Source organism: Polypterus senegalus, chromosome 16 (genome assembly GCF_016835505.1).
Source record: "Polypterus senegalus isolate Bchr_013 chromosome 16, ASM1683550v1, whole genome shotgun sequence".
Classification (NCBI taxonomy): Eukaryota; Metazoa; Chordata; class Cladistia; order Polypteriformes; family Polypteridae; genus Polypterus; species Polypterus senegalus.
This window is the reverse complement of record NC_053169.1, coordinates 55,359,224-55,375,979: the sequence shown is the minus strand read 5'-3', so window position 1 is coordinate 55,375,979 and position 16,756 is coordinate 55,359,224. Positions and strand designations below refer to the sequence as shown.

The 16,756-nt window shown below is 43.3% G+C and overlaps 1 protein-coding gene across 3 annotated transcripts in view; it reads left to right on the top strand.

The window, feature by feature from the left end:
- pcnx2 (pecanex 2) overlaps nt 1-16,756 on the top strand; it is a 274,360-nt gene that overhangs the window by 241,843 nt on the left and 15,761 nt on the right. The gene's annotated exons all lie outside the window — the stretch shown is intronic.

Below are 16,756 nucleotides of genomic sequence, written 5' to 3'. Positions count from 1 at the left end.
AAATGCAGCTTTGCAATAGCGATGATTTGAGTATGTCACAACCAACCATTTCTCGAATTTTACAACAAATTTCGAGCACTCTCACATCACGTGAGGTAATACACAGATTTATATATTTCTCCACCACTCCATGTTTGGCAATGTTACAGCAGGCTGCATTCATGGTTTTCCTGGAGTTGTTGGTGTGATTGACAACAACAGCAACAACATTTATTTATATAGCACATTTTCATACAAAAAGTAGCTCAAAGTGCTTTACATAATGAAGAAAAAAAAAATAAAAGACAAAATAAGAAATTAAAATAAGACATTACTTAACATAGAAAAGGAGTAAGGTTTGATGGTCAGGGTGGACAGAAAAAACAAAAAAAAAAACTCCAGATGGCTGGAGAAAAAAAATAAAATCTGCAGGGGTTCCAGGCCAATGCATATAAAGATCATTGGCCCAAGTGTGGATGAACACACATATGAGCATGTGAAACACAAGCGATACCACAGTATCAACACACAGGAGGTTATGGATGCAAACTGTTCTGCAGTAGCCAGCACATTACCCTGAAGGGGGCGGGGCTGGATGGGTGATTGACAGCAAAATGTCACACTGGTACCTTGAGCCTTGCCTTCCACTATCCCCTGGAATATTTACATTACACTTTACAAGCACAGAAGGTTTAAGATGGTAGGCAGAGGCTTCTGGGGCACTGGATAAATAGACACTTGCAGAAGATACCAGGGGGGTCACGGAGAGAGGCCCATCATGCAACTGGGAACACTTGAAGAGTGAATGGAACTCTAAAAACAGCACAAGAATGGCCTTGACTAGTTTCAGTGTTACTTTATGAAGCATTTGCCATGACCTAAACAGATGGAAGGAGGTACGACTATTTGTTAAATAATCTTTCTCATTATTGGACTTCAGTCTATTTGGCGTGTGTCTCGGTATCGGTGCTCATCACAGTATTATTAGTGATGTTGTAGCTTAGTGGCCCCGTTCAACGCATGACTCTATAGCAGTGTTTCTCAACCTTTCTGCTGTAGTGACCCAGTTTCCCATATAAGAGTCTTCTCTACCATCTAATAATTGCCTTGTTGGCGTGGGGGGTTAGGGGGGTGTTCCCCCTTGGTGAATCTGAGCATCCCCCTTGGGGTTTCAAGTGTGATTGGGAGATTGAGGGCGGTCATCACTTGTTTTTTTAATACTTTATGTAGCAGGGGTTGTCACCAAGCCACAAATGCCAGACACAATCAAGCTTTACACAACCAAGGGTTCAAATAATGTCAATTTAATTACTCACAGACTTCAATCAACAGTTACGCCCAGCCACACAGTCAAAGCCACATCTACACTGTACATTATAGAATCCTTCTTCCTCTCTCCTTCCACTTATCTTCTGCCTCTTGACGTCGACTCTCTCGGCCAAGGTGAAGCATTTCTTTTTATTTTTGACCTCCGAGCACTCCTGGGACTAGGAGTCTCACAAAGTAGGGACCATATCTGCCTGCAGCACAACCATGGCGGCACAGGGCTGTACTCCAGGACTCCAACTCCCATAATGCCCTGTGGATATGCAAAGGGGACCTGAATCCTTGAGAAACTGTCCTCTAGCATACTGGGGAATATAGTACCCACTTGCCGTTGCCTTTCCTTGGTCCTTCCAATGTATTGGCCTGCGGTAGGATAGCCTGTCCTTCCATTCTCCTATATTGTGGCATCCCATCCTGGCAACGAACCGCGCTCTGGTATGTCATTCTGTCCCCCATGGCACTTACAATATGTTTGCAAAAATTTAGTCTCAAGTTCTTTTTTCACTTTGTCATTCTGGAGTATTGAGTGCTGCTTAATGAGTGAAAAAACAATGAATTTTAACGCAAGGCTGTAACATAACAAAATCAGTAAAAAGTCAGGAGGTCTGAAGGCATTGTATGTCATTTCTTTCATTTTCCTGTTTAGAGTGTGTTTTAAGTTAGTTGTTTTTACTTTTGTTGTTTTTTTTTAAAATGAGAAAGACTTACATCAGGGCAATTTACAGTCACCAATCTACCTAAGATTAAATCTAAGTGCTTGTGGAAAGCCAGCATTGCGGAAAATATAAAATAAGAGTTTTGAGCCATCCTTTTATGTTAAATTCCACCATGGTGGTCCTTTATTTGAACCTTATAGGTGGAGCTTCTTCAAAGCATCATGGAAGACTAAAAAAACTCTTTACAGAAAAGCTTCTTTTATCAGTTAGGATCATTTACATAACATATTTCATTATATTTTAATTTTCATCAATTGGCTTTCAATAAATGGTATACATGGTGGTCCAGATCTAATTATGCAGATCCAGATCGTCTCGATGACTTTGATTTATGCAGGGACGATTCCAGTTTGGCGCGAAGACGATTCTTCATGTCATCAGTTCACACATTACTCGATGGTCCAGGCTTTTTCGGGTGATTTTCTATATAATAATTAAATCTGGACCACCCTATACTCCAGAAACACACGTCTGAATTAAGTATTATGTAAAGTCCCAAACTAGATTAACATATTAGGTATAAGAAATAAGGCCTCTCATATGTAAAGCACAAAGTTAAATGTTGTATACGATTTTAGTTTCTAATCAAAAGTGAAGTCAGGCTGTCCTAGATTAATAGGCAAGCAGATCCAAGCACTTTTTTTTCTTTGCACTTACAGTTCCTCCTTTTTGTTGTATCGGAACAACTAATCAAAGTTTTTAACCTCATCATAAAAGTTACCAGATTTATCCCAAGTCTTAGTTCAAAAAGAGATCTCATTAAATATAGTTCAGTCTTCTTGACGTGAAGACCACCATAATAAGAATCACCAATTACTGTTATCAGCACGTCCTGTTACCATCCAGAAAATTTATAAAGAATAGTATTGTGATATCAAAGGTCATACCTTAGTCTGGAATCTTGGAGTTTGGACCCTTGTCGCCCTTTCTCTTCTGTAATGGGGTGGCTGTGGCAGTTTGGAGTGAACAGTTGACACAGGCCGAAATAGCAAGTCCCACACCACCGTTTGGACAAACCTGGATAAACAGACAAGGTAGGCCCCATTAAAGAGTTACTCGGGTTATGTCCACTGTGAAGAGAGTCCTCTTGGGAGAGCTCGTAAAAAGGTAACCGTGTTTTGTCCATGTACTTAAATAAGCATACGCTGACTAGTTTATGAAGAAGTCCCACTATGAACTTGAGGTTGACCTGATTTTCTGTTTTAACCCTGTATGTTTGATGAGTGTGAGTGGCGAAATGAGCAAATAAGTTGGGCTTTGACACCAAACTATTGTGGAAAATTTGAAATAAGGAAGAGTCTTAAGCCATAGTTTTATGTGAAGTTCCAACATGGCCGTCCTATATTTGCACCAATGGGTGGATCCCCCATGTGCCTTCTTCAAAGCAGCACAGCAGACAAAAACTTAACAGAAAAGCTTCCTTTATCGATTAGGTTCATTTTCATAACATATTTCAGTATACAGTATTTTAATTTTCACCAATCCACTATAAATAAATGGTATTCTCCAGAAATACACTTCTGAATTCAGTATTATGTAAGTCCCAGATTAGTTAAACATATTATAAGTCCAAAGGTATAAGAAATAAGACGTCTCATGTGTAAACAGTGTGGCTGGGCACATGTGGTAAGAAACTTTAAGGTGCCAACCAGGCGGTCCTGTTTATTGTCCGAAGACACAACAAAAAACAAACAAAAGATAATGCTGTTCGATATAAGTGTCTTCCCGATGCACAGGTTTCAATTAAAGAAAGGTCATCGAGGTCATCTGGAGGATTGTTCACATCAATAATGACTCTTCTTTCCAGGACGCCTGGGATTTTATGGCGGCTGAACTGTAAGGCGGTGAGGTTAGATGCCCTCACTGGGTGGCTTCTCGGCACTGTGGAGAGAGAAGGAGAGGATGGTGTTACCGACAGCACCTCCTCTTGTCCCGGCAGAATATTACATACCTTGGCAGAGCCTGCGAGGAGGTCCTTGAATGTGTGTGCATAACAACCGTCATCACAGAACAAAGCATACAGTTGAAGGTTATATATGATCTGATTTTCTAATTCAGAATGTGCTGGTACAAATGAAGTCAGCGTGTCCTAGCTAAACAGGCTGGTGGTTTCAAGTACCTCGTTTTCTTTTCCTTTACAAAACCAAATATGAAAAAAAAAAAAAAACATAAAAGGCAGAAAGCATCCCAGCTGGGAGCAGGGCAGGCGCTATGGGGTGATAAAGAAGATAATACAAACTCCTAATATAAATCTGGCTTACCCTAAAGAAGGAAACTGAATGCCTTCTAAAAGTTCACTCCGTCTCTACGATTCCACTCATTAAAGCACTGATCCCAATCATACTACATTAAGCTTGCTCTCCTTTGTTTCTTCATGTTTTAATTACAGGCTAAATTAAGGAGCGATCGTAAGCTGATAAAAATAACACATTTTCCACATTCAAATGGAACTGCAGAGTCTGACAGCATCAAAATCTCTGCTGTTAGCAGGTCGGCTGCCATCACCGTAGAGTTGGCATGAGAATTATCTGATGCTTTGTGTGGAGGCTTACAAATGGAGTCTGTCTGACCTTGCCGTTCAAGCTCGTGGCAGTGGCTCTTTTATTCCAATTTACTTGCAAGCAGAAGCAAGTGTGTACATTTGCTCAGTAAAGTTTTACAGAATACTACGTATTCAGTTGTTTTTACATACTCTGCATTAAAAAGACAGAGGTAATGGAGGGCTTTTTGTCTTTGGCAACATCACCAGTGGCATAGAAAACAAGAAAAGAGTGATTCACTGATACAACCCACCGTACAACAAGCCACCTCAGGATCTCAAATTAGCTGACACCTCATCACCACACTAGGTCAACTGGAATGGAACAGTGGGAGTTTTGTGGTTTGGTTTTTTTTGTGCTAATTCTGCAACCAACCCCCAAGTTTTCCCTGTAAGCTGGAGGACCTGCTTGTAGGGCTACATCATACTCAGGATAGAGCAATTGCAGGTTAAGTGCCCATTTATGGGATTCAAACCAGGAACCTTCCAATTGGCGGTGCAGATTCCTAGCCTCAGAGTCACCACTCCACCCGCACACAGGCAGAGGTGTGGAACTTTTCAGGGCAACTAATACTGAATTGATTTTTAATTACACTCTTTGGTTGTAATTTTACTACCTAGAGAACTTTCCATTTGGTGTGTTTTCATTTTAACATATATAGCAGCTCCACCATGCCAGAAAAGCAGCATTATTGGCACAGGGGTGAAGCGAAGTTTTGTGTGTTTGAGAGGAGTTTGGGGAAGCTATGGAGAATGACTCTGAGGAATTCTCAAGGAGGTCCCAATGAGCCTTCAATCAGCTTAGGAAGAGTAGGTACAATGTCACCCAAGGAGTTTTCAGGGTGGGTGGGAAAAAATACTTTTCTATCAATCATATAGTGCCTTTCACATATCTATCTATCTATCTATCTATCTATCTATCTATCTATCTATCTATCTATCTATCTATCTATCTATCTATCTATTGTGACAGATAGGGGCAGTATCGCTCCCTTGAACCCCTGTTCAATACGCCAGACACCAGATAAAAGTCCAAATGTTGACTTTATTTATACACAACAGTGCACAAAGCACCCTCTCCTCCACAATACTCATTAAACACAATGATAATCACAATAAATCAATCAGTCACGTTGCCCTCCTACCACCCAGCTCAGCTCACCGTCTGGGAGCTGCCACAGTCCTTTTATATTCCCTGACCCGGAAGTGTTCCCAATCCCCAGTCCATGTGATTCTTTATCACTTCCAGGTCAGGTACAAGTCCTTTTCTTCACCCCGGAAGTACGTCACTTCTGCTGTCGCTCCGCCAGTGACGCACTTCCAGGTTATAGGGCACAAATGATTCTCTATGCCTCCCTGCAGCGTCCTCTGTTGGCCCCTGGGGTATCCAGCAGGTTTGTAAGGGAAAACTCCATAGTTCATGATACCCCGCTGGCATCTGGGGCAACTCCATGCTGCTGGGAGAGCTCCATCTGGCGGCCTGGGGGTATTGGCCATGATGACAAGCCGGCCATAGACCACAATATCTATCTATCTATCTATCTATCTATCTATCTATCTATCTATCTATCTATCTATCTATCATATAATGCCTTTCACATATCTATCTCAAAACTCAACATCATAGCAAGACGTTGACTGGTCAGAGATGTGACTAAAAATCTAACAGACTCTTAGAAGTCCACAATGCCCTTAGGATGAAACTGAAGTGAAGGTGCAGGGGTCAACAATTTCAAGAGATCTCCATAAAATGGACCTCTATGGGAGAATAATAAGAAGGAAGCCATTCCTTAATAAGGTCCACGTAAAACCACAAATAGCATTTGCTGCAAAGCATTAGAAAGACGTAGTTAAGATGTGGGAGAAGGTCTTAGTGTCAGATAATAGATAAAAAATAATAAATTATCTATCTATCTATCTATCTATCTATCTATCTATCTATCTATCTATCTATCTATCATATAATGCCTTTCACATATCTATCTATTATATAGTGCCTTTTGTATCTACAGTCAGGTCCATAAATATTTGGACAGTGACAACTTTTTTCTAATTTTGGTTCTGTACATTACCACAATGAATTTTAAATGAAACAAGTCAGATGCAGTTGAAGTGCAGACTTTCAGCTTTAATTCAGTGGGTTGAACAAAAAGATTGCATAAAAATGTGAAGCAACTAAAGTAGGATGAGAACCTGCAAGTTTGAGGTCATCATGTCTCTCAAAAAAAAGAGTGGATTACTCTCTTCAGATGAACGGGTATAATTGCCCTTGGTTGAGGAGTTCAGGTATCTGAATCATGTTCACGAATGATGAGAAAATGGGAACATGAGAGCAGATTGAAGCTGTGGCAGCTGTTCTGCAGGTGATGTACTGCTCTATGGGGTGAAGTGGGAGCTGTCTAAAGACAAATCTCTTGGTTTACTGGTTGGTCTACATATCTGTACTCACCTATGGTCATTAACTGTGGATAAGAATGAGATCACAAGTATAAGTGGCAGAAATCAGGTTTCTTCCCATGGTGGCAAGGCTGACATTCCCTGATAGGTGAGTGATTCAGGAGAGCCTTAGAGTAGAGTCTCTGCTTCACAGGATTGATAGGAGTCAGTTGAGGTGTTTCGGACATTGTCATAAGAACACCCCGAAGGTGTCTCACTCTGGAGCTGCTCTGGGCATGTTTCACTAGGCCAAGACCCAGCGGCAGACCCACGACATAATGGAGGGATTGTAACTCTTCGTTTAGGTGGGCTGTGTCAGAACAAAAGGGTTGGGTACACACAAAAGCCCAGGTTGAGCCCCTCTCAGATATTTCAGAGTGATACAATGTATATATATCATCACAAAATTGGGCTGGGAGATTTTACAATGGTAAAGAACATATAAAAGTGCAAATAGCAGGGGAAGGGTTAGGTTTAGGATGGATAAAAAGCATGATAAAAATTTCTTGTAGCAGTTGAAAAATAGCCTAAAATACCGCATTGTTTTTTAAAAAAGTAGCCCAAAAAACAAACCTGTGAAAGCCCATTTCTTTCCCGCAGATGACAATCAAAATTAGCCCAATTGGCCAAGAAAATCACAGACGTGGCAATACTGCTGAGAAGAGCTGGAATCTGTATCTGGGGATAGGGAGGTCTGGGCTGACCTGCTTCCACCCTGACTCTCACCAGGAAAAGTGGTTTCAAAAAATGACAAGAGGTGAGAAAAAAGAAAATGAAGAAGTTAAAAGATGACAGGAGTAAAAAGTTCATAGTTAATTCTCAATAGCGGCCAGGATTCAGACTTTAAGGGACCTTGAAGAGTGCATGCCACACGTATGGGTTATCATCAAATGGTGATCAACACCTAAAGGATACATTTACTCCACTACAGAAAGAAACAGGCTGGTGCAGAAAGCGCTGAATGTACTTTGAATCGGTAAAGGCGTCTTTACACACTAAACACATAATAAGCAAAGAGGCAGCTGAAGCCTAAAATAAATTTTCAAAGGTTAACAGTTTGGAGTTAGCTGTCTGACGGTGTTTTGAGATGCGTGAAGATTATAAAAACTACTTAAAGGTGTGCTAAACATCGAACCCACTATAAATAAACAGCTATGAAGGTAATACTAAATACCGTAGACTTAGCAAAAGAAAGTGGTAACAGTACTTTCACAAATGGTTGAGTAGGATGTACAGTATGTACAGTAGTGATATGTAAAATGCTTCACTGCAAATGAATCAGCCTCATAACCAGATAACTCTAACTAGCGTCATATTATCAATGTGTATTGACGTGTGTATTGTAATGTAATTGATGTGTGTAATGTGTGTGTGTATTTTGTAGCATTTCTAGCCAAATGCAACTTTGAAAAAGTATCCCCCTCAGGAGGTGTCTGTCAGAGTCTATACACTCAACCTATGTGACCCCACAGCACAAAAACAAGCCCCCGAGTGACCTCCACGCACAATTATTCTGCCAAAGCATTAAAAGTGTTTTCACTTTTCTTTCTATAAATACGCTTGCTTTGTCCACAGCATCTTGGATTTGCAGCTGCAGATCCTTGAAAGATTGTATGGCACGGGTGAGTGACTTCTGGAGTTTGACAACATGGCCTTTTAGGTAATTTGAAGCTTAGGGATAAAAAAAAGCAGCAGTTTCAGCATATTATGAAATCGTAGCTGCCACTCTGATCTATTCAAGTTTTGTTAAAGATTACACAAAATCTGCTGAAATGGTATGTGCAATTTTTCTGTAGCAACCCACCTACATCTGGGGATGACGGCAGTTGTTGGAAGAAAACAACATTGACCTGGAAAACTGATACTAGTATGGTTTCAATATTTCTTTTTTGATTTCTTTCCACCATTTTTAGTTCTCTTACAAAAATGACTTATTTGTTCCTTCACTTTTTCTTATAGCTAATGCTGGGACATAAACTTGTAAAATGGTGCCACCCATGTTTACCTCCACCACTAGGTCTCATCTTTTTTGTAACTCCACATTTCATTGAGTTAGATGTGTGGAATTACAAAAAAGGACAGAATAAGAACTGAAACAATCAGAAGTACAACAAAAGTAGGACAGATATCTAAGAAAGGACAGGAAAGTAGGTTGAAGTGAAGTATGTACACGTCATGAGGAGAAACACTGAATATGTGGGCAAAAGAGTGATGGAAGTGGAGGTACATGAGAAAAGAAAATGAGGGAAGCGAAAGCAGAGGTGGATGGATAAAGTACAAGAAGATGTGAAGGAAAAGGGTCTGATTGGGGAGGAGGTACAGGAGCTGCATGGAGAAAGCAGATCAAACCCATCAATCCAACACAGAAGTGGGAAAAGATGGAGAGAGAAGAAGACTACATCTCATCTTTGCAGTATTATCATTATCTCTGTTGGGCAGTTTGCTTCAGGTGTCGCCCACCACCATAGTCTTGCTGAAACTATAACTGATAATTTCTCTCGCTAAGCTAAATGGGAAGACAGCAGCTGGCAGAGGGGGTGACACCCTGAGCAAATTCCTCAGCAGAGATATGTAGTGCAGTGACCCGGATTGACCCTGGCAAGGACTGTAACTGGAAGGGCGCAGGACGCCAAGCTGAGAGAGCCACTGTTGTACAAGAAGCTACTCCGCAGCTAGCAGCTGTCATGATTTCTGTTTCGTTTTCTTTCTTCAGATCAGCTGTTGTGAAATCTCTTTTTTTCTTTTTCCTTGGGGGTTTGGAAAATGAGGAATCTAGTGGCAAGAAATAGCATGTGAACCCTTTGGAATGACCTGGTGTTCTGCATTATTTGGTCATAAAAATGTGATCTGATCTTCAACTAAGTCGCAAGTATAGACAAACACAATATGCAGAAAGCTAATAACACACAAACAACTCTGATCTTTCAGGTCTTCACTGAACACACTCATCAAACATTCAGTGTGTGCTGTGGACAAAGTAAGTGAACTGTTAGATTTAATATCTGGTCAAACTTCTGTTGGCACCAGTAACCTCAAACAAGCACTTCCGGTAGCTGTGGACTAAACTTATGTAACGGCCGAACCCTTACCCAGACCAGGCACTACACTACCAAGACTAATTCCTTGGACAAGCCTTAAGACTCTCGAGACGATAACAAGCTGAACTCCTTTCAGATTGTCCTATTTTTCCTGACATGACGAAATAACAAGCAAACAGTAGACAGATATGTAAAACCAAATATGGATATATTGACAGTGATAAATATACATACACAGGACAGACCAATATTCAATAACATATATGTGCACACAAACCACCGCTATCCCAATGACACTAGTGAATAATAATAATAGTAACGTTCAGAAGGTATTTTGGATTATTCTTTGCCAGAGAACTGCCTGAGCTCAGTCATATTATTAGGAAGTTTGGGGTGAACGGCTTGACGTCAATCCACAGCATTCCCATTGGGCTCGGACTAGGACATTCCAAAAGGTGGATTTTATTTTTTTAAGCCATTCTGTAGTAGGTTCTTGTTGAATCACCCAACCTCTACAGAGCTTCAGTTGGTAGACAGCCACTCTTGACATTATCTTGTAGGTCACCTAAAACATTTTGCAATTTATTCACCCCTCGATATCCAGGCCCTGAGTCGGCAATGCGGCCCCAAAATATGCTACCTCCATCTTACTTTACCGTTGGGATGATGTTTTCATAGTATGTGATGCTCCTTTTACGCCACACATAATGCTGCATACTCTTCTTTAAAAATTTCTCCTTAGTTTCATCAGTCCACAAAACATTTTCCCATTTGCACGGTGAAATGTCAAAATGGTTTTTAGTTTGGAGACCAGAGGCTTCTTCCTTAGTGTTCTGCTATCATGCCTGTTCAATGTTTTACTTATGAAAGACTCGTGAACAGAGATGTCCGCCTCTTCCAATGACTCCTTCAAGTCTTTAGCCGTTACTCTAGAGTTTTTTTTTTACTTCACTGAGCATACTGTGTTGTGTCTTTTGACTTATCCTGGTTGGGCACACATTTCTAGGAAGGGTACTGAATCATCTCTACTTATACACAGTCTAAGTGTGAACTGACAAATATCTAAACTCTTCAAAATTACTTTGTAGCCAATCATCTCTATTTATAAACTGTGTGGACGCTAGAGGAGCTGTTGTCCCATTGAACCCACCAGACAGACATCCAGGACACACGTTTAAAAGCACCAAGAATAATCTATACTAATAAAAGGCAAAGCCCTCACTGACCCACTCACTCACTCATCACTAATTCTCCAACTTCCCGTGTAGATAGAAGGCTGAAATTTAGCAGGCTTATTCCTTACAGCTTACTTACAAAAGTTAAGCAGGTTTCATTTCAAAATTCTACGCGTAACGGTCATAACGGTTGACAACGTCCGCCATGTTGAACTTTCTTATTTATGGCCCCATCTTCATGAAATTTGGTAGGTGGTTTCCCTGCGCTAACCGAAACCGATGTGCGTACTTATTTTGGTGGTATGACGCCACTGTCGCCCACCATATTGAACTTTCCAACATCACTAATTCTCCAACTTCCCGTGTAGGTAGAAGGTTGAAATTTGGCAGGCTCATTCCTTACAGCTTACTTACAAAAGTTAAGCAGGTTTCATTTCAAAATTCTACGCGTAACGGTCATAACGGTTGACAACGTCCGCCATGTTGAACCTTTTTATTTATGGCCCCATGTTCATGAAATTTGGTAGGCGGCTTCCCTGCACTAACCGAAACCAATGTACGTACTTATTTCGGTGGTATGATGCCACTGTCGGCCGCCATATTGAACTTTTCAACGGTCTTTGTTACTTATGGGCCCATCTTCAAGAAATTTGGTACGCGGGCTCCCAATGCTAACTGAATCCTACTTACGTATATATACGTCCATAGCCTGCAGCTCGGTCACCGTGTGAGGCGGCGTTGGGTCCCCCATCCCAACGCCTCCCACGTTGTTGGCTGCCTGCCTATATAAGGCCGTCCGTCGCTCGGGTCTCTACATTCCCTTCCTTGCTTTGCCACGGTATTCACGTCTCCCTGCTGATAACTACAGCCTTTTTATTTAATCCATGGCTTCTCCTTTGTTTTATTGTTCATTTATTACGATTATAGTTATTGTTTAGGCATTTTAGACTTACTTAACATTGTTCAGGTACCCATTTCCTTTATCATTCCAACCGGACCCGCATTAACATGTCTATAGAGGTGATCACCATCGATCAAAGAACTGTCACTTACCGAGTGGTTTCCATGCCCAGAGATACCACCTACCTTTTCCATTCTCTGTGTTACATATTGCACGGCCATATCAGGCTCACTCTTGATATCCGGAGGAACATTGTGTCTTATGTATTGAATGACTAGGACAGGTTCAAGGTGTGGACTGATGACGGTACAGGAGATAATTATACTACACAGGAGCACTAGAAGAGTGAAATGCTTAAGCCCTTCATCTATGGTTCTGCATGTGAGTTGATGGCTGCCACTGAATTGTTCGGTTGTCGCTTTCAAGTGTACCGAAATGGCCAAATACTTTACACCTTTGGACAACCGTCAATGCCTCTTAAACATCTTAGATTCACAGGTGACAATTTACACAGCGAATATTTGAATGATGTATTCAACATCTAGAAGAACAATGCAATCACTTGTGGGTTATTAATTAAACCAGATTATGTTTGTACATTATTGTAACTTACACGAAGAACAGACAATACTTTAATAAAAATGCATGCATAATTGCAGTTATTTCCAAACAGTTTGCATACTTTTATCTTACCACTGTACTTCTTTTCTGATTCCAGGGTTGTTTTTGGATTGCAAAACTTTTCTAACATCTCATCGAACTGCTCTTTGTTTTCATACGTGTTGCCATTTTGGGCTTAGTTGGTGTGCTCTTGCTAGCCAAATTGCTATGCAAGACCACTGGAGGTTGCAACCATTGATGGGACCATAGAGAGGGTATAAAGGTTAGGATCAGACATTTCTAGGTTATCCAAGATTCTGGATTTGAACAAAAATCTTTCACAGTGCCTGTAGTGGTGTTTTGATTCAAGGCTTCAACTTTAGCACTTCTTTTGACTTTGATTTAGGATTATGTATTATGTTTAGCTTGCTAGGTTATTTTGACTTATATTCCTGACCCTTTTCCTGAAACTTCGGACAATGAATTTCCTTTGTTCATCTCCTAGTCCTAAACGTTTCTTCTTATTTTGTCTATCTCCATCATAGAGAACAGCAGCCAGATCTGTTTAACCTAGCAGCAAAATATCCATCCATCCATCCTCTTCCGCTTATCCAAGGTCGGGTCGCGGGGGTAGCAGCTTAAGTAGAGAAGCCCAGACTTCCCTCTCCCCAGCCACTTCTTCCAGCTCTTCCGGGAGAATCCCAAGGCGTTCCCAGGCCAGCCGGGAGACATAGTCCCTCCAGCGTGTCCTGGGTCTTCCCCGGGGCCTCCTCCCGGTTGGACGTGCCCGGAACACCTCACCAGGGAGGCGTCCAGGAGCCATCCTGATCAGATGCCTGAGCCACCTCATCTGACTCCTCTCGATGCGGAGGAGCAGCAGCTCTACTCTGAGCCCCTCCCGGATGAATGAGCTCCTCACCCTATCCTTAAGGGAAAGCCCAGACACCCTGCGAAGGAAACTCATTTCAGCTGCTTGTATTCGCGATCTCGTTCTTTCGGTCACTACCCATAGCTCATGACCATAGGTGAGGGTAGGAATGTAGATCGACTGGTAAATTGAGAGCTTTGCCTTACGGCTCAGCTCTTTTTTCACCACGACAGACCGATGCAGAGCCCGCATCACTGCGGATGCCGCACCGATCCGCCTGTCAATCTCACGATCCATTCTTCCCTCACTCGTGAACAAGACCCTGAGATACTTAAACTCCTCCACTTGAGGCAGGATCTCCCCCCCAACCCTGAGAGGGCACTCCACTCTTTTCCGGCTGAGGACCATGGTCTCGGATTTGGAGGTGCTGATTCTCATCCCAGCCGCTTCACACTCATCTGCAAACCGCTCCAGAGAGAGCTGAAGATCACGGCCTGATGAAGCAAACAGGACAACATCATCTGCAAAAAGCAGTGACCCAATCCTGAGTCCACCAAACCGACCCCTTCAACACCCTGGCTGCGCCTAGAAATTCTGTCCATAAAAGTTATGAACAGAATCAGTGACAAAGGGCAGCCCTGGCGGAGTCCAACTCTCACTGGAAACGGGCTCGACTTACTGCCGGCAATGCGGACCAAGCTCTGACACCGGTTGTACAGAGACCGAACAGCTCTTATCAGGGGTCCGGTACCCCATACTCCCGGAGCACCGCCCACAGGATTCCCCGAGGGAAGTACTCCCCCCACCAACCCACAACGTCCTGAGTCAAGGTCAGCAGCGCACCGTCCCCACCATATACAGTGTTGACACTGCACTGCTTCCCCTTCCTGAGACGCCGGACGGTGGACCAGAATCTCCTCGAAGCCGTCCGAAAGTCGTTCTCCATGGCCTCTCCAAACTCCTCCCATGCCCGAGTTTTGCCTCAGCAACAACGAAGCCGCGCTCCGCTTGGCCTGCCGGTACCTATCAGCTGCCTCCAGAGACCCACAGGACAAAAAGGTCCTATAGGACTCCTTCTTCAGCTTGACGGCATCCCTCACCGCCGGTGTCCACCAACGGGTTTGGGGATTGCCGCCACAACAGGCACCAACCACCTTACGGCCACAGCTCCGGTCAGCCGCCTCAACAATAGAGGCACGGAACATGGCCCATTCGGACTCAATGTCCCCCACCTCCCTCGGGACGTGGTCGAAGTTCTGCCTGAAGGTGGGAGTTGAAGCTATTTCTGACAGGGGACTCTGCCAGCCGTTCCCAGCAGACCCTCACAACACGTTTGGGCCTACCAGGTCTGACCGCATCTTCCCCACCATCGAAGCCAACTCACCACCAGGTGGTGATCAGTTGACAGCTCCGCCCCTCTCTTCACCCGAGTGTCCAAGACATATGGCCGCAAGTCCGACGACACAACCACAAAGTCGATCATCGACCTGAGGCCTAGGGTGTCCTGGTGCCAAGTGCACATATGAACACCCTTATGCTTGAACATGGTGTTCGTTATGGACAATCCGTGGCGAGCACAGAAGTCCAATAACAAAACACCGCTCGGGTTCAGATCAGGGGGGCCATTCCTCCCAATCACGCCCTTCCAGGTCTCATTGTCATTGCCCACGTGGGCATTGAAGTCTCTCAGCAAAACGAGGGAATCCCCAGAAGGTATGCCCTCTAGCACCCCCTCCAGAGACTCCAAAAAGGGTGGATACTCCAAACTGCTGTTCGGCGCATACGCACAAACAACAGCCAGGACCCTTCCCCACCCGGCGGAGGGAAGCCACCCTCTCGCCCACCGGGGTAAACCCCAACGCACAGGCTCCAAGTCGGGGGGCAATAAGTATGCCCACACCTGCTCGGCGCCTCTCACCGGGGGCAACTCCAGAGTGGTAGAGAGTCCAGCCCCTCTCAAGGAGATTGGTTCCAGAGTCCAAGCTGTGCGTCGAGGTGAGTCCGACTATATCTAGCCGGAACTTCTCAACCTCGCACTAGCTCAGGCTCCTTCCCCTTCAGAGAGGTGACATTCCACTTCCCAAGAGCCAGTTTCTGTAGCCGAGGATCAGACCGCCAAGGTCCCCGCCTCCGCCACCACCCAACTCACACTGCACCCGACCTCCTTGGCCCCTCCCATAGGTGGTGAGCCCATGGGAAGAGCAGCAAAATATGCTTCTTGTAATTCCAGCGGTCGGTGTTTGATCACCACCAATGCCATCTCAAGGAGTAAAGACACGAGGGGTCGTGTGACACCCTAAGCTAATTCCTCAGCAGATAGGTTATTGATCTTGCCATTTGGTTGCCTTTGGGCCTTCCTGTCTTTGAGATGCTTGATTACATTAATGCTGTCCCACACAGAGTGAAGATAAGCATGAATAATTAAGAGGCCTACCGAATATTAATGCATGTCTTTGTTATGAGTCTTTCTTTGTGCAGTTTATACATTTTGAAAATTGCTTCTCTTTTTTTGGATTCTCTCTTTTACCGCTTTTCGATTTGACACTAGCCCACTACAAAGAACTTCTCCACTCTCACATAAATGTCATGTCTATCATACGTTTAGACCTTCTGCCTGCTTTTACAACCTTTCTCCAATCTATATGTGTTTTTGTTATATCCTAACCTTTGTTAAATCCTATGATCATATCTGTTTGTGATGTGGAAGATAAACTAATTTGATCCCTTCATGTAGCAGAGAAGTTGGTGTTCAGGCAGTCTGATCAAGACATTTTATTACATGTACTGGAGACGATTAATGGAGAAAATAAAGTGCATACACATAATTTAGCAAACTCTGGTAAAGCCCAGTATGAGCTGTCCTGGACTAGTCAGAATCATTTTCCACATTTCCCCCACACAAATGACTGCCCTCTCACCTTTGTCTTCCTGTGCACTGCAGAAAACAAATGGAAGGCTCTGCTCATGTGAGAGGGATGAGGGAGAATTGGCTAAGAACCCCTCTGAAGACAAGTGAAGCCCCTTCCACTACACCAAAAAGGCATAACAAAAGTAGTTTAAACATAAGTTGGGTAGGAACATAACAGAGGGACCATCCATCCTTGGCCAATGAAATGGGCATTGTGCCCACTGGAACCACACCTTGCCAAGAACCAGTTACTGGTGGTCAACTTTCCAT